Here is a 25,774-nt window from a genome sequence, read left to right as displayed (position 1 = left end):
AAAGGCAGATAGGAAATAACACAAACTAAATCACATAACAAAATGAGACAAATACAAACATGAACTCAGAGCGCTGGGTCAGAGACCCAGCCTGTGACAGAGCCCCCCCCTCAAGGGCGGATTTCAGACGCCCAAAACCTCGAAAAACAAAACCAAAAACAACCCACCAAGGGCGGGCGGTGGGGGTCCAGGACGGAGGGCCAGAAACAAGGCCAAAAAAACCAAAATGTCCATCAAAATCACAGGAGCACAGGGAACAGTTCATGACTCCTCAGGGGGCCGACCCGGAGGGTGACGGCACAGAAGTCCATGGTCGAACAGTTCCGGGGGCCGTCCGTGCGGACGGCAATGGTGGCGATATGGAAACCGTTCAGGGGGCCGACCGTGCGGACGGCAACGGCGTAGAAACAGTTCAGGTGGCCGACCTCGACGGCGGTGACGTCCAGCAGGTGGCCGAAGATTCCCAGGTGCAGAGCGAGGCTTGGGCGGCGGCATAACAGCCGTAGGACCAGGCGACGCTGAAGCAGAGGCTGGACCAGGCGTAGCAGAGGCCGGACCAGGTGAGGCAGAAGCAGGAGCAGAGGCCGAAGCCGCACCAGGCGTAGACGAAGGCTCTGACGAAGCCGCACCAGGCGTAGACGAAGGCTCTGACGAAGCCGCACCAGGCGTAGACGAAGGCTCTGACGAAGCCGCACCAGGCGAAGCACAGGCTGGAGCTGCACCAGGCGAAGCACAGGCTGGAGCTGCAGCAGGCGAAGCACAGGCTGGAGCTGCAGCAGGCGAAACAGAAGCAGAATCTGAAGGTGGCTGGACGGGCTCCTCGGGCCCCCCAGCTGACGTGGCTTGAGGCTGGTGCGGGGCTCCTCGGGCCCTCCAGCTGACGAGGCATGAGGCTGGTGCGGGGCTCCTCGGGCCCTCCAGCTGACGAGGCATGAGGCTGGTGCGGGGCTCCTCGGGCCCTCCAGCTGACGAGGCATGAGGCTGGACGGGCTCCTCGGGCCCTCCAGCAGACGAAACTTGAAGCCGGCTGGGTTCACCCGAACCCCCAGCAGACGAAACTTGAAGCTGGCTGGGTTCTCCTGAACCCCCAGCAGACGAAGCATGAAGCTGGCTGGGTTCTCCTGAACCTCCAGCAAACGAAGCATGAAGCTGGCTGGGTTCACCTGAACCTCCAGCAAACGAGGCATGAAGCTGGGTGGATTCTCCTGAACCTCCAGCAGACGAAGCATGACCAGCAGGTGTAGAGACCACCGGCTGGACAGAAGGCTGAGCAGGTGATGGAGCGAATGACTGAGCTGAACAATGGGGAGCTGGCTGAGCTGCACAGTGGGCTAAGGGCTGAGCTAACGGAAACACAGGAAAATGAACTATTGACTGGGCTGCTAACAGAGCTAATGACTGAGCTATAGACTGAAAAGCATGCAGTAGTGATGGTGGTGTTGGTTGCGGACTGAATTCTCCTGAGCCTTCAGTAGAAACAGGAACGGGTGCAGGCACCTGCTGGACACTAGCCACTCCCACCCGAGGAGTAGGTACGGGTGCGGAGACGGGCTGTATCCTGGCTGACCTCACCCTGGGGACCGGCATGGGTGCAGGGGTGGACTGGTTCACAGCCCCCCTCACCCCGGAAGCCGGGACAGGCACCGGCAACGGCTGGGCAACTGCCCTTCCCACCCGAGGAGCTGGTGCAGAAACGGACAGAGCCTCAGCTGGCCTGGAAACCAGAGCAGGGACCAGCTGGGCCTCAGACTCCCTCACCCGAGGAACTGGTACGGGTGCAGGGGTACGCTGGGCCCTGCCCTGGCAGCAGAAACACGAACAGGCAAAGGAGCAGGCTCAGAAAAAACAGTCTTAGAAACGGCAGGCTTAGGGTTAATATGTATTGGGTCGACAAAAACAGACCTAGCAAAAATGAATCCGCCGTCCACTTCATGTTTAGCAGTCTTAGTATTAGCAGTCCTTGGGTTAACGGTCTTAGAGTGAGCTAACTTGGGGATGATTGAACCAGACTTAACAAAACCTGAACTGAGTGTTGTAGACCTGGTAGAAGTGTTAACAGTTTTTCCTTTAACCGCATGTGCAGACTTAAGCGAGCGGGAATTGTCTTTCATCCCTCCCTGCGTAGAGGGAGTAAAACAAAACGGATCCTCCCAGTCCACGTCGTCATCCATAAGGGAAATTCCCCATGGATCGGAAGTGAGCCGATTGTTGTTAATGTCAGACGGGACGTGAGAATAAAAGTCATTTTCACTCACCACCGTGAGCTGCTCAGCGATGTCCGGTTTATGGCGGCGTGCGCGCCGCTTCCTGCGAACAGAGGAAGCTGGCGGAGCGAGCGACTGAGCCCCTGGTGCACAGAATGGTGACACCGAGGCTGGAGCATGAGCGCCTGAAGCCACACGGAGGACTCCCACCTGAAGCGAGCGAGGCTTAGATGCAGGCAGCGCAACAGGCGGGGACTTTCGGCAGCTCTTGGGACCTCCGAGAGCTAGCCGAGTCCCGTGGAAAATGCGCTCGTAGTCGGGGGTACGCCACGGCTTCCAGCGGAGCTCCTCCTCCAGCTGGGCGAAGGCTGCCTCCCGACGCTCGTAAAGCTCGCGGTCTGCTGAGTCCATAGTGGTCAGGTCGTACTGTCACGGTCTGGCTGGGGCAGACCGTATGTGTTGCAGAGGAGGACTCAAACGCAGACCAAAACGTGGTGTGGATTAACAAAACAAGCCGTTTATTGAGGTTAGCAACGAGGGTACAAAATAATAGGGCATCGGTGAAAACTAAACAATAACCTAAACTGGGTGAACTAATAACAAAACATGAAAAACCTTAACCATAGTGAACTGACATGGGTACCTGGAGATGAGACATGGATGAGCAGACGACCTGACAATGGCATGCAGAAAACAAAGGGCTTAAATACATACATGAGGTGATCAGGGGAGGTGGAGACACATGGGGGAAACAGCTGACAGACATAAACCTAATGACAGGACCAGGAGAGGAAAGCTAAATACAATAAACAAAGAACACATGACATTGTCAGAATAAAACAGGAAATACTAAAACTAAAACATGACAACACAACTTAACAGACCTAATATGTGATGAATAAATACAAAACCCCAAAACATAGAAAACCCAGGAACAATAACTGCCTAAACTAAAGGCAGATAGGAAATAACACAAACTAAATCACATAACAAAATGAGACAAATACAAACATGAACTCAGAGCGCTGGGTCAGAGACCCAGCCTGTGACAATGACTGTTTCATTGTATCCTGCTCAAGTGTTGTATTTCATTCAGTGTAATACTTCAGCTCTATCTCACGGCAGGATACGCCTTCATTAACATAGTTGTTTGTCTTAGTTATGCTGACAGACATTTAATTATCAGAGGGAAGTGGTTTTTGTTTTTCTCAGAAACCTTGACAATCTTGGCAAAAACAACAATCCACCATAAGACACCTTAAAAATGAAATTTACTATATTTATAAGGTTTTCTCACTGGTCGCATGTCCACTTTGCGTTGGACTTTTTTGTATTAAAAGGATACATCTGAGGAGTCTGTTTTTCTTATTGTAACAAAAACAAAACTAACAATTTTTGTCCTATAAAAGTTTTTCTTCCTTTGAAGCCCTTGTTTGTTGAGCAAAACAAAAATCACGTCACTGAGACATTCAGTCGCAGTATGTGACAAATAAACAACTGAAAATGCCTCTGCAGGAAAAAAAAATTAAATAAATGCAATCCCCCATAGCACACATCACTGTCTGTCTTCAGTAGCCCGAGGCATTTCTGGAGCAGCCATCTAAAGGGGCCGTCTTATTGATGTATTCACAGATGCTCCATGATTTGTCTTAAATTGTGGCTCTTACACTCAATAAACTTTGTCCTCTTTCTGTTGCTCGTATATCTCTCAGGGTGCTGGACTTTGGGTGGCGACTAATATACTCAGGGGAAAAAAAGAAGGTAAGGAAAAAAAATAGGTGTTAGGATTGGAATATTACATGGAGAAATGTACATGCTAAAAATGCTAAAAATTTGTCATTCTATCTCATTACTAGGCAGTTAATAGGACGTGTACTCTGTTTTTTAAAGAGATGTTACTTTCATGAAATTAAAATGACAATCCTTATATAAGTGCATAAAGAAACAGACCCATTTAGCTCATTGCTAGATGGTTGTTAGGCAACACAGTAATGCTATATAAGATTTGATATAGATACGAACCTTCAAGGGCCTCAGATTTGCATGTGTGACAAGTGTGGTTGCTTAACTCCTAGCAGGAGTTGGGGGACAAATAAACAAACAAACACAGAGACATGTTTGTTTTTGCAAACCATCCACCAACTGAGACAAAACCACAGATATGAAATGAAAAGAAAATTCCTTGGATTGTCGAAGTAATTCTGTTTCCTGGCACCTAAAGCCTTTGCACAATTTAATCATCCATCCATCAAAAGTTTTGTAACAATTTCAGACCAATACTACCACCCCTAAAGCCATGCTGCTATCATGATTAAGAGTGAAGAATCTCATTGGGCTTCTCCTTTGAACAGAATATTACAACAAACCCTCTAACAACATGATGACAAATCCAGCGTCTGGGGAGGGATGACGCATGAGGAACTCACAATATTGGCCAGTCTTTTAAAAGGCTTAGTCACCTAGTTGTCATCAAAGTGGCTTACCCTTTAATTACCAGCCTTGATCCTTTAATTCCCACCAGTCTTGTGATTTTCAACAATACTCATTTGTGCAGTTAACAAAAACAGTTTTCTGTCTAATTTTCATATATTGACCAGCCAACTTTACCGACCCTCTTCTGTAGCTTTAACAATCAAATAACAAATACAGAAGTACAAAAACGAATGGAAAGTTGGAAAAACAAGTGAAAACAGAAAACAAGCTGGTTGTCTTTCGTGTCTGACCAAGTGTTCCACTCACCAAAATGTGTAACATTTATTCTGCCTACTCTTTAACTTTGTTTTTCCACTGACCTGCCACACCCATAGCAGCTCACTATGTATCATCACTGTCATAAAACCTTAAAAAAACTGTCACTGTCAGAAAATCTTTAAAAAGAACTGCAAAGCAGATTTACAGGAAAGAAAAATAAAGGAAGGAAGTGATAAAACCCTGGCTTTCTGAGTTCCATGTGCTATGCATAAGGTTATACTTAAAAGTAACTCCATTAGCTCCTCTTGATTTTCCATTAGACTTCCATGAGCTTTTGTCCTGTTTGTGAAGAAAAAAGATGTGGTCCTGTTATCTCTCTTCATCCTCTTTGTGGGTTTCCTAATAGTTTTCTTTATTTTTCTGTTCATATAATAGAAATTCAGACATTATTAATTTTAGTTCATAAGCTTGTTATGTTATTGTCAAAAAAAAATCAAACATTTATTTAGCAAGTTTTAAATCAAATGGACAAGTGGGCTTTAGGCTGGCTCCCATCACATGAACTTCTTAAGATCATAATTAATTTTTGGATTATGTCACAACACAAAGGGGAGGAAATGTTTTTGCGGATGAGGGGCACTGGGTAGTTATTTTCCAGCAACATGGTAAAGCTGGGGTGGGGGTGGGAGCACTGTAACAGTGGAAATGATGCAGTTTTACACATGAGGTAAACAAGAAAAGGCAAAACGTCAGCCTGATAAAAATGTGTAATTGTGAAGTAAACCACTAGCCAAACAGGAAGAGAGGGCATGCATACTTTTGTTTATGATTCACGTGTGTTGTCTGAAGCACTTCCACAGCTACACAAAATATGGTGGGAAATTAGAGAGTGGCTTCGGCATAACTGTTTTGTGGTGGAAAGGAGAATGAGGAAACCCCTCTTTAAAATTGTTCTCATGAGTGGGGCGGATGGAAATCTTTAAGCTGAAGACGAGATAAATGGTTCCCACTGAGGACTGAGAAGTAGACAAAAAACAGATGTTAAACAGGGATGCCCCACCATCTGTATCACACTGTAAATGTTTACATGCTTTTGCTGCAAGCACATTCAACAATATGGAAACCATTACTGTTAGTTATATTAACACTTGTGATGTACTTATATTACTTACAATGAGACTTAATAGTTTTTGTGTAGTGTTGCTTCTAATCAGAAGCATTTTTTTCTCTAAAGGCTTTTGTACAACTTTTTACAAACTGTGGACATTCTCAGCGTTAAATGCTCAGTCTAAACAGTTAAATGCAACCCAAGAGTTTTGTGCATAGGTTATAGGTTATAGAGGGAGTCTAGGTTATACTCCCTCCATATTTTTTCTAACATTTCACACTGACTTTTAGTGTGCCAAATGTCAATACAATTTCTTTAGAAGCTGTCATCGTTCTGAGGTGTTGTTTTTTCTGTTTTGGACCGTATTACATATTTGTTTCTATATTTTTTCTCATTCCTACTGTTAGGGTTCCTATCTCTGTCTCAGCTGTCCTCTGACCACTTTCTGTTTTACTTTGAACCTTTCTCTTGTCTGTTGTTTTGATTTTACTTACTGTTTTTCCCCCCTTTCCTTTTTTCCACCTAGCTTTGTTCCCAGTTTTTCAGGTGCATATGATTTTGTCATCGAGGTTTCTGCTTTATTTGCCTCTTTTTTGGATTTTGACTTGTACTTTAGCGAGTAAAGGCTAAAGGAAATTGTTTGTTTCCATCTGCCTTTGTGCTCTGCGTGAGCCCGCTCATCAGATAACAGACTCAGCTTGATGAAATGCCTTACAAGTTGTTTTTGCAATAGTCCCTAACATTAACATTAGTATAAATACAGAACTAAACTGTCAAACAGCTTTGGTGACAGATATCTGAAGCTTGCTAATGTTAGTTAACATTGGATGCTGTAAACAAGTGGTGATTCCAGACTAATCAAAGCTTTACAAGCCAAGTTTTGTTTTGTTTTTTTAAGTTAATGACAACAACTTCTCATTTTTAAGAGGTTACGATATTCTCTTCTTAGTCCATAAGTGTTGTCTTGGTAATAAAATGACTGCAGTGCTTCTAAACATCGTGTCTGCCATGACCAATCTGTCATTTGTCAGTTTTCTTCCTGCAGCTGCTGAGGTCAGGGGCAAATTATATCATTTTAAGCAAGCAGTGATACTAGTCTTACTAGACCACAGAACAGGGCTTGGTCACAAATGGATGAGGCAGCTGACGTCATGTTTAACAAACTCCCTATGACTCACTTTTTCTTTATAGTGGAAGTAAAGTAAGTGAAGTATGTTTTTGTTTGCTGTTGATATAGAAACTCACTCTGATGACGGCTTCATCTCCCTGGTTTCCTTCTTTCCAGACACAACAGATGAAAATAAGGTCAAATTGAGATTTACCCCATTGGATGACAGGCTTTCAGTAGCCTCTTTCATGCAATTTTATTTTACCTAGACTTCACACTTTTTTTGATAAGGCTAGCAGCGGGAAATCAATAAAAAGCTGTGTTAGATGACACCACTTAGCGGCTAACCCTGTTACTCTCGGTTAAGAGAAAATGTCAGAGGAGGATTTGGGAAGCAGTAGAGACCTTTCAGCTGGTGGTTCCACATAAGCAAAGGATGTTAGAGGTGGTGGCAGATCTGTAATTCATGAACCTAATAGTAAATCCTGCCTAACATTTACTGAACTGTAATAAGTGTGTTACCTGACTGGTCAGTGACTATAATTAATCATTCTGTAGCTCTTTTAGATATAATTCTTAAAGACAGTATCTCCCCATACTTACAAAGAGCAAAATTCAATTGGAGTGTAGCTGTTGTCAGACAGAAACAAAGCAAAACTCTCATTGGCAGCCTGTGCACTTTTTTATCATGTCAGTTTTGATACTTCACATAATATAGTATGAAATATGACTCTTTAAGTGTAAATAGGTGGGTAACGAGAAAAGAATATCTATATAGTGGTCAATTTAGTCTGATTTGTGATGTAAATACAGACTTAAATTAATCTTTATGTAGTGGTTAGATTGATTCCTGGCAACCTACTATTAACCTTTTCAAATTATGCATTTCTGAACCCTCTTAGGTGAGGTTAATCACTCAGAAATTTTAATTAAGAATTTTCAGTAATTTATTCAAAAAGACCCCAGTTTTAATGCATGTGTCAGCTACGTGAGGTGTAGAGGGTGAAAAGGTTGCCATTTAGTGGCTTAATGTTTTAGGCTAATACTGGTTCTTGTTCCCCATCTAGTGTCCAGGTAAATGAAGCGCGTGAGAGTCTGTCAGGCACGTATTATATGATTACATGCAATAATTTAGCTTAAAGCTCATAAACAAGAAAAACAAATCCTGCATGAACACTGGATAAACTGTAGGCTATAATTAAAAAATGATTCAGCGGCTGATGCTGAGCTTCTCTCTCCCTAAAAACAGTATGGTGTTGCTACTAAATTAATCCAAAAAGTTTAAAAACAAAATATATTACACATAATTAGATAATATTGATAGTGTTAGTGTCAGGCTAAAACTGTTTAGAAAAACTGTCATGTGCATAATTTAAATGCAATACACAGTTTCGATGACTAAAGGACAGATGTACATTTTAAAGAACTACATGAACCCTATACCACAACATCTGGACCAGTTAACCACTGAAGCATATAATCCCTTTTTTATGTTCTTGGAAGAAACTCAGAAGACATGTCTGTAATTTGCAGATAACATGGCTGAGTGACTGGAACATGGCAAAGGGTCTTTTTTCCTTTTTAATCCTTTAAAAAAGTTTTGCTTCACCCTGCACGTTTCTTCCTGGTCTCCTGAATGAACAGGGTTACTCACAAAATCTTTCACTGTCAGTTCAGTTCAGTAATATAACACCAAATCACAACAACAGCTGCCTCAACAGGCTTTATATCATAAGGCAAAGACCCTACAATAATATACTGCTTCAAGAATTCTTTATTGGCAAGCCTGGACAATTCTGGAGATTGTAGAGCAATGCTGCCATTTAGTGGAATTCCATCTGCAACTGAAGCAAAATCTTTGTTGATAGTCCCTCCACATTGTAACCGATTTCAAATGGTGCTAGACATGATGGAAACTCTGAACACCAGAGGAAAACGGTCAGCCTTGGTAAGAGGGGGAGAGGGGGGTCTAGTGGTCAGAGAACTGGGATCAAACTGGTGTTTTTTTCTGATTTACTGAGCATTAGGATTGGAATATTACATGGAGAAATGTACAAGAAATCTGGAGCTACATCTAAATTTATGACACAAACAATGCAGTAAACTTTCTGTCAACCTAATGAAGAATATGGTTCAGTGACATCACTCCCGAAGTGTGTTCCCACTCAAGAACACCGATTTCAAATGGTGCTAGATGGGATTTTGTACTCTAAGACACCATCTGAAACCAGTTCCCTGGGGAGGATAACTTTGAGAGAATCCATTGTCTGAAGGCATGTCCTCATCTGAAATTAGAAAATAAAATAAAATAAATAGAAACACTGCTGTAACCACTTTGAGCACATCATTTTACAGTTGATTTGTCCAGTGTCTGTGGGAACACAAAATCAAAGCAGAGTTTCTGGCACATTTTGTGTTTGAGAATGAGACGACAATGAAGTTCATCAACATGCTGAATTTTCATTTTAGCAACTGATTTGTTCTAATACTGTCAAAGCACCTCAGCCCACAAGGTAGTAAATTTGATTTGTGTACAAATAAAAATAATACTAATTAAATTTCCCATTAGGCAGATGTTCTTTCCTGAAGTCATAGCCACCTGCCCAATGTAATTAATGATGCCCTTTGAAATGGCAGTAACACTAGTTTCACGAATGACAGCTTTTTGTTTTGACTACATTATGGAGAAAAACATTTTTTTAAGGCACTGATCTGTGGCTTTTTCAGAAGGAGAACTCGTGCTGTGGTGCTGAAATTACATAAAAGCATTTTTGATGGACATCCCTTTAACTTTTAGATAATGACTTTGAAACAAAAAATAGAACTGTTTTCCTTATTTATGATGAAACTGACTCTTTATGCTAAGTACAGCTTACTGAATATGTGCAACATGTGCTACAGACACATTTGATTTAAGTTCAAAGATTCAAGCTAAAAAGTCGCTACTTTAGAATTAAAACTTTCCAAGTGGAGACAAATTTAAATAAGAACTCCAGACTCAGGAAGATTCAGACACTGAGAGCAACAAAATGATTGATGGACAGAACACTTCAGAATGACACAGCAGCTCAGTATCTTGCATTAGGAGAGCATCAGGTGATCTCAATGTAATAAAGGGCACAGTAGCAGCTTGGCACCAGTAACGAACTCTAACAAAAATTGTCGATGAATCATACTGTGGAAAAATAGATCGCTGCAGCTCCCTGTGGACTTCTTTGTAATGCACAATAGGATACTGTGGCCTCTCCTGGGTCTGCCTCAGGCATCCAGTCCTGCTCTTGGTCCAAGTGGAGTTGACTGTGGTGCAAAATGGGAAAAATAGGTCCTGAAATAGGTAAGTATTCATTAGTAAGAACTCCTATTGTTCATCCCTATAAGGTATGCAGAGTACATAATGTCCATAGGGAACTCATTTGAGACTTTCTCTGTTGCTGCTCCTGGTTTCTGCTGGAAATACAGCACAACACCAAGACAAATAAAGTGAAAACTCACCACGTTCTATATGTGGGTCGAGCATGAAAAGGCTGGCATGATCCTGCACTATATCAGCTCACTGCGTTCTGCTGATGGGAAAATGTGACGTAGAAACTAATCCCAAAACCATCATGTGTTTTTCAGGCATAATTTCCCTGTCAGTGAATCTCTAATCCTCCTCACTTGTAGTTTAATGTCTTGTATTCACAAACAAAAGCAGTTGTACTATACTGGCACTTGTAAAAAAAAAAACAATAGGGAATATATGGTGGCAAGTGCTATTATGCAGATATATATTTGTGTCCAAACAAAATGCAAAGCTATTGGTTTTGACAGGAACTCACGGTATTTACATGAATACAGTACCAGCTTCAGGAGTAACTCAGGCAGACAGTGTAGTCTAAAGGCCGCGACACTCCTTTCATCCGTCTTTGCCCTGTTTATTCTGACTCCTCCCACGCCACAGTACTAGCCCTGAACTCTGTATCTACGTCTGTCCTGATCGCTTGTTCTTTTTACTACAAGCTCTTTTCGCCATCTATTGCATGTGCAGAAGCTGCTTTCAGCATCGAAGCAGTTTTTTTCCCCCTGCCAAGTCACCTGACCATCTACGGCTTGTTAAAGGCGCATCACTCCGGTTTGAGTTACGCAACTAGTGGTTTAATTTGAATCACAATATCAAGATGCATGCAATCACCACCTTTACCTTTACAATCATAGGCAAACTGCTTTAAAAAAGGATTACAGGTAACATAACTGTGTCCCAGTGCGTGTGTATGGATATATCGATACACACACAATCCCAATCTCAGCAGACTGTTAATGTGTCACAGAGAGAGACACTGGGTTGGGCCAAATTAGAGCAGGTGACGTAAAATGAATGCCGAATGCCTACATATGTGTGACACCGTGTGCGTGTGACAGCGGGGGGAGGGGTTGTGTACTTGTGTGCACGTGTAAACAGGGAAGGTGGTTAATCCTCTTACAGATTAGAGGTCCTAATTTATCGGGAGTGAGAGGGGCAAACTCATCGAGGTGATGTGTTTTTGAACCACCCTTAACAATTGGGCTGCTTAAAATAAACCTACAGAATATTTTGGTTCACAGACGTGAATGTATATATGTGGAGTACACAACACATTGGAGAGCTACTTTAATTTGACTTTAAAGTTGACATTCACTGCTTTTTGATTTACTGCCATTAAAGGAGCTGAGGCAAAAAAAAAAGGAAAAAAGAATCACATGATACCTGTCTGGAACTATTAGACCTCATCTGCTGTTGATTTTTTTTCCTGTACAGACAATGTCCTAACAGTTCCAAATATTTGGATCTTATAAAACTTGGATGTCTCCTCCTATGTTGCATCACCTTCACTTCAGAGCAACAAATTGAAAAATGTTTAGAGAGGTTAGAGCCGTAACGCGTTCAGATGAGCCTGACACTTTGTTTATTGGATCTGCTGCACAATTGGTGGGAATAAATGGGAACGCCACAGGCGGAAGACTTGATTTACACTTTATCACGTTGTCCTGGCTCCTACTCTTCTTGTTGGGATGGGAAATATCTGATGTCATGGTGGTAACAAGAGTGGGGTTATGAGTTAAACAAGTAGAGAGAAAAGTATACACAGATTTAAAATATTTTAAACATGGCTGTAAAAACAAATTAGATTTCACTTTCTGAGAGAGGTGAAACCAGGTTAGTGTTCCCTGCTGATAAGTTATTTTGGACAAAAATACTGAAAAACACAAATAATCGTAAGTATTTACAGTAGTTAAAAACAAGAAATATGGAGGCATTTAATGATGGCAGGTGCCTGTAGACTTGTGGGTTCCAGCTGTTTTTGCCTCTTTCACAGCACATTAGGTACTAGCAGCTAACAATACCTGCAAATGAATGCTGCCTCACACTTATCTATTAATACATCATCATCTGGCAAGGCCAGCAGTGCTCCAAGTTTAAATTTAGCACTGTCATCTCTCGGCTCTGTGCCACCTCCTATTCTGTAATCTGTGTGTAGGAGGGATCTGTTTTAAGAGGCAGTGGGTCGCTCACTATTTTCTCTGAAGGCTTATGTGGGCTACAGGTGATGCTGGACCCCTGCTGTAAACACATCCGTCAATGGATTCACACGGCCTCTCTCGTCTTTGAAAAGCACCTCTTTGCCGCATCCATTTTTGGACCAGCCGAATCAGCTGAATTGCATTTGCTCCGGCTCTAAAAGAGGGATTGTTTTGTAGTAGTTTTTGGTAACCTCTCTGTTGTGAAATTTCTCCACGAAGTCTGAATAAAACTGGGTTGCAGGCTTCTGTTTGTTTGACTTGAGAGCCATCGCCTCCCCCCAAAAGAATTGCAAAGTAACTATTGAGGTCACGTTTCCTTGTCTGTGAAAGTGGGTCGCTTCTGCTGGTCAGCCTTTTAAGACGTGGTAAACATTACGACTACACGGGGCCTGATTCTCACACCAGAGAAGAATATTCGAATGACCTCTGGCAGCCTTTAAAACCTAATTCAGAATATATTACTTGATTCATATTTTCAAGATAATGCAAATGAGCCTTTGTGATGTTTTGCTGTGAGGCCACCCCGACCCTCCTCCTTTGGTGATCAGATTGTGCTTTCTCCCGTAACTTCTACCTCAGTTTTAAAACGACCATAATGACATTCCCTAGGGAGTCAAGTTTCTATTCAGTACACATAATTAAAGTTCAAAAGGTCCCCTCCCCTTCTTTGTCTTCCTCTCGCTTTCCATTTCCCTGTCAGTGGTTTCGCACCATTGAGTGAACAAATCCACTTGACAGGATGGTGTTTGCTCTGCCTGTGCGTCTCATTTTCACCTGGTCTCTGAGAGGCAACGAAGCACCTTATCTTCTGTCCCTTTGACAGGTTAGCAGTAGGAGGGACCACACCTTCCTTCACTGAGGTCATAAGGAAGGTAGGAGTGACCAGCCGCCTCAGTGCCAACAGCAACAACGCTGTTATCACATCAAGCGTGTCAGTGTCCTATTGTGCTCTGGCAGGGGTACATTACAAGCTCTAGTAAAGTGTGACAAATCTGCTAAATGGCTCCAATTTACAGTAACAGCGAAGATTGCAAAACTATGACTAGCAGCTTAAGGCTGTGAGTAATTTATTTAAGTTTTATAATCCGGTTATCTTTGACCATGCCACCAATATAGCGTAGGGTTTAGTAGGCCCCAGAGATAGAGGAAAAACACCGAGTGGTCATTCGAGAGGAAAAATACCTGTGTGTCAACATCTCTGCACAGCAAATAATATTGCCAGCTATTGTATTACTCAATAGCACCCCCTATGTTTTGGACATACAGCTTGTTTTTGAAAGATCAAGTGCACACTCCCAGGTTACTATTAAGGACCTCCTGGGATCTCTGTGACGCAGCAAATGTTGCTTGATACCTAACCCACAAATCAAGCTGCGTCACCATTGTGTTGCTTACTAAACGCTCAAGTTTTTATTTCCTCTCAAATCCCACAAATAAGAGCACAACACGTATATGTACGTTAGTCTTTATTCAAAACTGCACTTTAATGATGACAACACAATGAAAAATGAGGCCACTGGCTGTTTAATGATCGTGCCAATACGAACTGCGTAACATCGTCCTCTCCCACAACAGGATTACGCACTATCCATCTCTTGCGCAGCATCCTATTCCGAGCTCTTCCTTGACACGCCATCCCTGTCGACACCACGCTTTGTTTACATCCTCATTTTAACGTTAAAAACAGTCACAAGTCAAGTTTCGGAATGAGCTCAACTACGCTGTTATGCCTTCGCAGCACGTTCAACCATCGCAGCGGAAATTCCCACTGGATTTCAAGTGGCTTGTCGGAGTTCGCGCTGACGCAGTTTAATTTACCTGTTGTCATATCGATGATGAAGCACCGTGATTTTACAAAAGTGTTTAAAACCGCTTTTTGCCATCAAGCCTCCGCGCCCTAGCCTATAAGACTGTGAAAGCAAGACTTTTATTTTCTTTCGTCATTCTTTACACTCTCACGATAGCACCCCTGGGCTTTTATTCTTACCTTTTCATCCAGCAATCCAGTGGTTATGAATTACATAGTGGTATTCTCTACGCAACATACGCAGTATTATGTCGCTTTGGCCATGTAATAGCATAAATAACTTACGTGTTTATCCCAAGCCTGTCTTCCTCCCGTGGCGAAGGAGTGTCACTCACTTCCCGGCCGGTGGCACTCAGACCCGGTCCTCGCTGAACTATCAGTCCATCTGATTCAGGTTTCGACGTTACTGTCGCCATTATCAATCTCAGAGCGCGCGTTATCACAGTGTATTCCCCTAACGATTTTCCATAGCGCAAGACGAGAACCCCGCCCCTGACACTCCCCCGGTTACTGATTGGCCAAGCGGCTGGAGACTCTTTCGTCATCGCCAGAATCACATGTGGCTGACGCATGTTTACAAACATCGGTGAAATCACATGGTAATGGTCGCCGTTTTACCGTAAACTACCTCCCACTGACGCAGATACCAGATGTCGTGACGAGAGGCTGTTACGAAAAAAAATGAAAACAGCAAGTAGAATATATAAAGGATATTTATCATGTTAGATATAAAGAGTAGAAATCGCTGGTACACTTTACCTTTGGGGGGTGGGGCGCATTTCTATAAATTATATAGCTTTTCAAAAATTGTTTTCTTCTGCCCTACTCCCGCTAATGTCGCACGAAAGTGGACTTGGGTTATACTTTATCAGGCAATAATTGCTTACATTTTAAATGGCTAAAAAGATATGAACCATGATCATTTTAAGTAATATATTTCATAGCTGCTACACACAGACGAAGTTATATTAACATCCACATCAAATTATATAGAATGCTTAATTTAATGGCCTTGTGTTTTGAAGTACTCTCTTAATAAGACTAAAGCCACCCCTCCCACCCCTTTTTTCTTCTTCGTAAAGGGACCTCCTAAAATGTTTTGTAACACAACTGATCCTGCAGTAAGTTGTAAGGTTACAAGAAAAAAACAAAAAAACAATCGTCTACATTGCAATGAGCATTGTGTCACGATAGATGGCACCATATTCATGAAATAGTGACTTGGTACCGTGAGGTTATTTTTATGGGTGCATTATACTATATCAGAAGTGAAATTCTAGACATTCACTATACATCTTTTGTGAGTAACAGATGACTTCTATCCTATAAACATGCTATATTTTTTTATACCAAGATTCGGGCAAGGAGCTGCTCAAATGGTAAAAACAAAACCATAGACTGTGTGATTCTGTATCTGCCTTTGGAGCTACTGCAGTTTGTATAGTTCGGTTATTATCAGACCGAAGAAGACATTCATTCTAATTTAGGCGGTAAACGTCACAAATCCCGTAGCAACCATTACTCTGACGTGATTCACTGCTTTACTTCACTGCACTTTACGGTAATTGTTTTGTCATGTAGCTTATGTTTTGGTGGGATATTTATGGCAGCTGAGACTAGTTATTAAAGTAATTAAAGATCCCACTCTTACACAGACAAACAAAGCCATCCTGGTATGTATGTTTAAAGTGGTAGCTGTTTGATTAGACTCGGTTATTTTGATTTTTATTACACCTTCCGAATTATGTTCTTGTTTTTGAGAAAAAGTGAAAAATATTATTAATTTGTAAGAGAACAAATCTGTTTTAGTCTCAGCAGTGTTACCAGGGCAGCTATGTGGTTTAAATACAACCTCTCTAAGTTTGATATAAGTTCTTGTTTAAGAGCAGCATGATAATTGACTGAAGGACAAATTCCCAGTAGATGGAGACACAGCTATCATCTGAAAGGCTAGCTCAGTGGTATCAAACTGATTTCAGTTTTGATCTGTTGTAGATGGGAACACTGAAACTACTGTCCAATAACCTAAAAAATAAATAGTTTTGCTTTCTTTAAATGTTCAGAAGATTAAGTACAATCTGAAAACATTCACATTTAATTAATTCATTCTATCCGTAGCAGCCTGGGGTTTCTTTAGAAAAATAAGTTCCCTTTTTAGCTTTATGACCTAAAGTCATTACAGAGATGCTCATCAGTGTAACCACTATGGTCTACAGAACATCGCTGATGTGTTTGTCAGTAAGAAGTGAGTAAAACTGTGGTGATGATTCAGACTCCTGCTCAACATATAGTTTGCAGTTCTTACAGTAACTCTATTGATGTCACTATTCTTACCAACTTGCAACACAAAATACGTACACACCTACATACAAACTTATATATTCCTTCTTTGCAATTATTGCACATTTTCTTCTATATAGTGGAACAGGTTGAACACTTTGGCCCACCAAAGGGACTACTGGTCCTGGTTTCTCATCCCCTGTTAGGTCATCCACAGAGTGGAAAATATAGGTTGGTTTTGCACATTGTGTCATGTTTATAGGACAACTGTCACATTAAATTACAAAGACATCAAACACAAACTAATTTATTGTAGCTTCTTTAAATCTAAACTAAATTAAACTAAATCAAAGAGGATATAAACTTTGGGTTTGACTGCGAGCTAGAATGAGAGATTTTAAGTAACATGTTTTGATATGTGCAATGATGGACTGATGTGGTCTTCTTTAGAGTCATTGCTGATCTGCTGCCAGCCAACACTCCACTAACCTTTCCACCCTCACGGCTTTACAGCAGCAGCACAGACAATGGAGGAGTGAAGCCCGGCAGGCTGGGTAAGTGAACCATTACAGTAGGCATGTAAGGGCTGTCAGCATGTAACAACAAGGGCTGATAAAGGTCACATCAGAATGACAGCAGTGGTTAATTTGCTGTGGCTGCACATTAAAACACATATGAAGTCAGGCTTTTCACACATGCAAGCCCGCTCTCCAGTGTATCTGGACACTGTCAGGTCACTTGTTAACTAAAGCTACATTTAAACTTTTAGTAAACCGAACTAAAAATAAGAAAGCACTGAAACATCAACTAAAATGTAGTGTATTTGCAAAACTAACTCAAATGAAATGAGAATATATCAGAAATACATTAAAAAAAGCTTATGAGCTAGACTATCGGTGGATTTTCTCTCATCTGAGATACCAAGTATACCATCTTCAGGGTACCACAGACCAAGAAACGAGCAGAAGGTAACATGTCATGTCTAGCGTTTTGTTAAATTCGTCACAAAAAACATACAGTGTCTTTTAAGAGTGTTTATTATCTATTTGAACATAACAATCTTTTTTGAATATCTTTGGAAGTAATTAACATGATGAGGAAAGAAAACAATGGAAGGTCCTAGAATAAAGGTAGTTAACTATTTAATTTTATATAAGGGAAATTCTAGATTCTATATGTGCATTACAGTTGGATCAAAAACACTTCACAATAATGATTGCTATCTATCTTTTTGCAAAGACTTGAATATATCGTTATCAACGCAAATATGCATTTTATATTAAAGATTATATGTGTAGCAAAATACAGCATTACATTTATGCAAATATTCAAGCTCCATTGTAGCAGACAAAGTTGAGTCTGTCTGCACAGTCCCAGCTGACCAAGTGCTGCTCATCCAGTGAGAGGGCCCCACAGCGGTGAGTCCAGGTGGGACACTGAGGCATCTCGTTTTGGTTCTTGGCCTGGTGATCAGCAAGGATACGATCCACCCAAAGCCAGCTGCCAGCTAGGTAGCGGAGGCTGGTCCACATGTTGTTGATTTCGGCTGTTCTGCTTGTCGCCATGACTTGAATCAGATCAGAATATGAGCGCAAGCTGAACAGTTCCATGCCCTTTATACGACAGTGCTCGAGTGCTTCCTCCCACGTCTTGTTTTCTTTCACCAGGACCAGGTGGCTCTTAAAGCAGAAGAAGAAGAATTTGTCCTCACAATTCTTTTTACGCCAGCCAGCTTGGTTTTCTACAACACATCTGTTATTAGGATCTATAGGGTCCTGTGGATCCCAGTTGAAGAAAGATGCATTTGTCCCCCCTGACCACTTCCAGTTATCACTGTCATCCTGGTAGAGACCAATCCAGTACAATGTTTGTACCGATGCCAAAGAGGAAATGTAACTGATGAATAATTCCTCTTCATACTGGTTACCGATTGATGACAGATCAGTATATTCATCTCTGCAGTATTTTCTGGCGTCAGACCAAGTCATTCGTTCTTTGACATAATAATTAGTACCAAAGTAGGTGCAGAGGGTCATCTTGAAGAGACCCATAAGAATAAGCAATCTGAGAGTGCTTATCTTCATGTTGAGTGGATGTTAGTTTCTTACTGTGGAATGACTTAACTCTGTTGGGGACTTTAAGCATTTGAAGGAGCAGCAAGCATCCAATCAGAGTTCATTTTAGCCTGGTATGAAAATGCACAGGTGTACTGAAATTAATTGATGGCATTCACAAATAAGGCTGCATGGAAAGTATTAACTAATGATTATAAGGGGTTTGACTTTGTTTGAAATTTTCCCAGTCATCTGTGCTACTCATTCAGGACTGATAATAGAAAAAAATTGGTATCATTCTGCCCTCTCTGTGGGAAATTATGGCATTAATTAGTTGCTCAGAAGTTTTTGTTTGTTTGTTTGTTTTTTAATACGCAGATTTTGGTTCTCGGATTCGAATGTGATGTTGATACTAGCCTGTCAACCAGGGTTAACTTCTCAGCATTAAGCTGATTTGCAGACATCAGGTTTCTAAAACTCTGTTGGCCTTCCCTTAACTTTTCAGAAAACATAAACGTGTTAGATAAATAAAAAAAAAACATTCAATTTTAACAGAAAAAAAACTGGTGAGACTGAAAATGATTGAAAATAGTGTGTTTTGTGTTGCCCTCCGTGTAATTCACATGCAAACTCAGGACTATTAATCCATGCAGTCTGCTAATGAAATGTTTTGGATTTTTCATTTGTGCTTTTAACTATGAAAATTTACACTACAGCATTTAGTCATGCAGGCTGCTTTCTGCACTGCCTTAGTCAAAATATTGATTTGCATTTCATTAGGTAGCATGACTGAGAACCCTGCATAATGTAATCACAGGACCACTGTTAAACTCCTTTCATTGCCTTTATTTTGAAGAATTTGATCAATATGGAATAACTAGAATTCTTTTTCTTCTTCTTAATAACAGGAAGAAAAATAAGAATTTTAGTTATTCCATTTTTGTCAAATACTATTGTATTGACTGCGATAACATTAGGGATAAAATATGTTTTTGGCAATTTATTATAGATGGAAGTAAATGTGTAAGCATACTGCAAGGCTAACACTGGACTTTTTTTGCACAAAAACTGCATATAAAAATTCAGCTAAGTAATAGGTGGATTAATTAAAATAAAAATTGAACTTTTTCCTATGCAGATGGAAAGTACAGAAAAATATTGAATATGTTAAAAAAAACATCAGCAGTGCATTAATGCAACCATAAAAACAGAAAAATATTTGTCAGTCTAAAGCAATTAAACTGTGACCAGTGTTCAGTTAAAGGGGTTTTGTTGTTTCCTAGGCTAAAGTCTAAATCACTAAAGCAACTGTCATTTTTATGTCAAATTTATATAACATGAATAGCCTGGCAACATTTTTTTATACCTCAGTGATACTAAAGGTCCAGGCAACTTACAGTCAGTCAGGTGACCACGAACTCCTCTATATATGAAAGTCTTCTACATTAAATGTGAGACCATTACACAACAATGTGCAAGACTGTTAAAAGTCCTAGAGAAAAGGTAAAGTGTTATTGTTGCAAAAGGTGGTTCTATAAGTTGTTGAATCTTGAGGTGTACTTAGTTTTTCATGCACTACTTTTGAAATTTGACTTTTTTTTTTAATTAAATGAAAAACTACATAGTATAATATGGCACATGTTTTTTGTTTTGTTTTTATCCGAGGTTGTGATTTTAAAGCTCAGTGCACGCCGAGCCAAGCTCATGCTGAACGGATAGTATTTCCAGCTATCTGTGTTACCCATTAAGATCAAATAATGAGAAGACATCAAGTAGTGAGTCTGAAATTGTGTATTTTTCTGCCTTTGTACATAAAATTTCAATAGTCACTGATTTTCTTTTGTCTTAATATACTGAATGCGAATGTGACGATACAGATAGAAATATGTACTTATCTCTCAGATACCATTTTCCTCAATCTGGTCTCATCTGGGATTGAACTGTTTTGGGGGCATTTTCTATCAAGCTTAAAAATTGTGTTACTTTTACATGAATTGTTCATAGAGTCCAGTTGAAAATTATACAAGCATTAAAATATTAAATGAGCTAGTGTTAGTGGAACTGTCCTGTCACTTTACTGCACATTTAAAGTCATCAGTTTTTGTGGTGGAGTGTTCAATAACTTTAAAGAATACAAAGAAGTAGTTTATTTTACTTGTTTGTTTAAGGTCTTAAATGTGTGGCTCCAGACCCACATGCAACTTATTTGCCTTTCTCATGTGTCTTCCTGTGACTTTGACAAAATGAGTATGAAAATTTTTGCTGAAGTTTAATTTTGTACTATCAGCATTTAATTGAGTCAGTAGCATAAATACAGATAGGATTCAAAGTGGCCAGAGCTTTATTACGGATCTTTTTCAAAGTAGCCCTAGATATACTTATAGAAATAATCTTCCTCCATTCCCAGTTCCTCTAATTTGTTGGTAATTTAAAAAAAGTAAATACTAAGCAAGCAATTGTGGTAAGGCAACATAACAGGAGAAGATATACTTTATTTATCCCAAAATCTGGAATGTCTTTTGTTACAACACATAAACAGACAAAAGAACAGAACAACAAACAACTATCGGCGTATATTTCATGGAATTTAGTAAGTATTGAAACTGACTTTGATGACTATTTTGTCATCACAATTTACATGCACATTACATTTTAGAACAACATAATCCATTTATGTTTGTAAAGTCATAGATATATCTATATGAGCTGATATGTGATTTCGTAGTATAGATTATATGTATATCACACTGCACTGACACAGTTTATCCTACAACAGATGGAAAGGTTTACAGTAGCAGATAAAGTTCAGCCTGTCTGCACAGTCCCAGCTGTCCAAACGGTGCTTGCTCAGTGAGAAGGCTGCACAACGGTGAGTCCAGGTGGGACACTGAGGCAGCTCCTGTGGGATTCTAGACTGCTGGTCGTCAATGGCCCTATCCACCCACAGCCAGGTGCCAGCTAGGTAGCGCAGGCTGATCCACACATGGTCAGTCTCCGTTGCCTTGCTTGTTTGCAGGACTTGAACAAGTGCTGTCTTAGAAAGTAAACTGACCAGTTCCATGTTCTGGCTGCGACAGTGATCGAGTGCTTCCTCCCACGTTTTGTTTTCTTTCACCAACACCATGTTGTTGTGAAAACAGAAGAAGCTGAATTTGTTCTCACAGTTGTTTTTAAGCCAGCCAGCTTGACTGAATACAACACATTTTGTGTTTGCAGCTGCATCATGCCCTTTTGTCCAGTTGAAGAAAGATGCATTTGTTCCTCCTGACCACTTCCAAGTGTCATGGTCATCACTGTAGAGGCCAATCCAACTGTCTTGTTGAAGTGATGCATCATCTTTTTCCTCTGAATCTGAATGAACAAGTGAAAAAAGTTGAAGCAGTGCATCTTCTTCTTCCTGATTGTTGATTGAAGACAGATCAGTGTAGTGCTCTCTGCAATATGTTCTGGCGTCTGACCAAGTCATTTTTATGCTAACATAATGATTGTGCCCAGGGAGGATACCAAGGGCCAATTTGAACAGAACTGTAAGAATGAGGAATCTCAGAGCACTTATCTTCATCTTGAGTGTACAAGAGAGTTCCCTTCTGTGGAATGACCTTGTCCTATCAGGGGTTTTAAGGAACTTGAAGGAGCAGCAAGCATCCAATTACAATGCATTGTAGGCTGTTATGAAAATACACAGGTGTACTAATTGAGGGCAGTTACAAATAAGGGTATTACGTAAAAACTACGTAATATAGTTATGTAATATATACATATATGTATATATGTACATACGTTTTAAGTAATGATTTTATGGATAGTGGCAATATTTTGTGTTATTAACTTACACCCTGGATAAGAACATTGGTGGGGGAGATTGTCACATCTTGCAGGAGCTTTCCTCTCCTCGGGAACTCTCTGCAGGAGGGGGAGATACAGGAGAGGTGGAGGAAGATCTCAGCCTGGGCGTCTATTGTCTTATGTAGTCTGGAAGATGAGTGGATGGTGGGGTGGGTGCAGTTTTCTCTGTGGTGGGGTTGGGTGGACTGTCCCGGGCTCTGTGGGGCCGGGGGGCGCTGCTGCACTGGGCCCCGGTCTGGATGGGCCTGGGCCCCCTTTCCCTGGCGGGTCGTGGAGTATGGGAGTGCCTACTGGGGTCAGCGGGGGAGCAGGCCCCAGGGAGGGGTCACCTGCCCCTCCCTTCCTTCCCTCCCCATCTCCAGCTGCCTCTCTCTTCCCACTCCACCACAACCACCCACACATGGAGGGCCTTGGAGTAGGGGTATGTCACCAGGGTGTAGAGGAGGCTACCCCCCCCCCCCCCCCCCGTCCCCTTCTGGCTGCCTCTGCCTCAATTTTATCCCACAACTTAGACATTCACATTACTCACACTCTCATTACACATACATATAGGATCTTGGGGGTGGGCACGATACACAGAGTCCAAATTACCATCAGGGTGTACACCTCACCCCTGGCGTCGTTGCCCACCTCTCAATTTTAAATACACGTAGACATTGAGGGCTAGCAGGAGGGACCATGCGCTTACCTGCTGCTCTCTGGCAGGTAGCTCCATGCCCTCCTGGGTTTTAATTGCACCTTAGAACACACATGCATCAACACTACAATGAGCGGGTGGAGGGAGGTTTGGAGTCTTCTCTCACCCCCGTTCTCTGCGGCCTGCTGGAGCAGGGGGGCTAGGAGGAGGAGTTGGCCGTCCGACTGCGGTCTGGAGTGTGGGGCCTCCCCGCTGCTGCGGAGTCGGGGCGGTCTGCCCCCCCCCCCCCCCCCCCCCCACCGCAGGGAAAAGGGTAACACCACCTGGGTCTGGGTGCAGTTCCCCCCTCCAGGGGCAAGGGTACCTAGACCCGGTTCGTAGAGTACGCTTGGGGAGTGTGATCGTGTGCACAGCGTCTCTTTATGTCTGTCTCCACGTTGGTTGAGTGTGGAGTGAGTGCATATGAGAGCATGAGGGAATGGATGTTTGTGTCTGTGTGTGCCTGTATGTCTGTGTCTATATGTCAGGTTGGGTGTCAGACGCCACCTCTCTGGGGACATCTTAGGCCCTCCAAGGTTTGGAGGCCTATCTCCACCCACCACCACTTCCCCTGCCAGTGGCGGACTCCCTCAGGTGTCGGTGCGTTGGTGGTTCTTTGTGTGTAGGGGTGGGCGTCCTGGGGCTCGATCACTCAGGCACGGCTGGCTGCCGGCGGAGCTCACGGGCGCGTCACTGCAACTCCCCCTGGCTTCTGCTCCGCGGCTGCTGAGTGAGCCCTCATCTGGGACTCTCCTCAGCTCTTACTGGGACAGTGGCGCGGCTGCCCCTCTGTTGGTCTTCCATGGTTTCTTGTGTTCTGGGGGCCTCTGGATGTCTGGAGTTTTGATCTCTTCCATACCTGCTTCATACCCTGGAGGACGGGGCTGTGGCTCCCCACACTCCATAGCAGATCGTTACATGGAGAAACCTTTGGAATGCAAGCATGCTGATCCACACAGGTATGCACACAGGTGTACACACGGGTATTCACAGACGCGGACTACAGCTTTCTTGGCTGCTGCCTCAAAGCACATTGTGCGCTGTCTATCTTGCGTGCTGCACAATATCGTTTATTATTTAGTATCTACTGATATCTACTGCTAGCTAGTTTATTGTGATGGTGCCGTTTTTTTTATTATGTTGCTCTTTGTTGTTTGCTTTCTCTTCTGTTTTTTTTCTCCATACAGGTGACCCAGGTGTTTTGTTTTTTTTGTTTTGTTTTTTTTTCTTCCCCCCCTTCTCACCGTCTCTTCTCCCCTTTGGTTTTCTTTCTCTCCCTCTCTTTCTTTCATTCTTTCTCCCTGTCCTATCCCCCAGTCATGTCTGTTACGTTTGTAGCAACTGAAAATAAAATAAATTCATAATTATAATAAAGGTCAATCAAATGGACCAATATGGCAAGGCCATGATGATCCACTTGGTAAAATAAATCCGCTTGGCATCTTTCTTGGCCTTAAGACAACAATTCTGATGGCTAAAGATCCAAACGGGACACAAAAAAAAAAAAAAAAAAAAGAACATTGGGTATTAACTCTAAAGGAGGGGCATGTTTGTACCCTTCGTTGTGGGAAGTTGAATCCGTATCTGGTGTTGAAACTGTCCTGTCAGTCACAGCTTCTTAGCATTAAGCTTTCTGTTATAAGTTGTGTAAGGCATGCATTAATTTTTGAGACGGCATAATTCAAAAAATTACATAAAAAAAGAGAAGAATATAAAAACATCTCAATCTTGAGATTGAAAAGTATTTAACTTTGTGTGTGTAATGATGGAAGTATTCTCTCCTTGTACCTTACATGCAAACTCAGGGCTATTAATCCGTGCAGTCTGCTAATGATATGTTTTGAATGTTTCATTTGTGTTTTTCACTATGGAAATTTACACTTCAGCATTTAGTCATAGAGGCTATTTTCTGTACTGCCTTAGTCAAAATATTGATTTGCATTTAGGTAGCATGACTGAGAACCTTGCATAATGTATTCACAGTGCCACTGTTAAACTCCTATTCCTTTGCATGTTCTTTTAAATTTGTTCATGTTTACATTTGTAATATAGTCAGTTTTAGAGTAACAATCAAAATAATTGTGTCCTCCAAGATGCATATTGAAAAACAAGTTTGTGCTAATTTAGTGTGGGTGGAAGTAAATATATAAACAGCCTATAAACTAAAAAGCCTGAACTGGACATTTGTGCTAAAAAAAAACCTATGTTTTAAACTGAGCTAACAATTAATTTTGTTAACTAAATGTAAAATTTTACATTTTAATGGAATGTGATCTAATTAATTTACTTACTTTTATTTACCAAGTATATTTATAAATTTCAGTGGCATTTTACTTTTATCGCTTCATGTTTATGAGGGCCAAGAATAATTGTTTTGAGTGTAGTAGCTAGCTTACTAATAAGAGACTAGAAACTGAGGACGTACAGTACAACTCCATATCTTAAAAATCACATTCTTTGTT

General features: G+C 41.6%; 1 long non-coding RNA gene across 1 annotated transcript; it reads left to right on the top strand.

The window, feature by feature from the left end:
* The first annotated feature begins 3,885 nt into the window (after positions 1-3,885).
* Positions 3,886-20,917, top strand: LOC308402822. Its single transcript, XR_013972812.1, has 3 exons — positions 3,886-3,965; positions 17,187-17,290; positions 20,456-20,917. It is a non-coding gene; the product is annotated as an uncharacterized lncRNA (long non-coding RNA).
* The last annotated feature ends 4,857 nt before the right edge of the window (positions 20,918-25,774 follow it).

Source organism: Rhamphochromis sp. 'chilingali' (genome assembly GCF_963969265.1).
Source record: "Rhamphochromis sp. 'chilingali' genome assembly, chromosome: 9".
Classification (NCBI taxonomy): Eukaryota; Metazoa; Chordata; class Actinopteri; order Cichliformes; family Cichlidae; genus Rhamphochromis; species Rhamphochromis sp. 'chilingali'.
The sequence above is the reverse complement of the archived record's forward strand: the minus strand, read 5'-3'. Positions and strand labels throughout refer to the sequence as shown.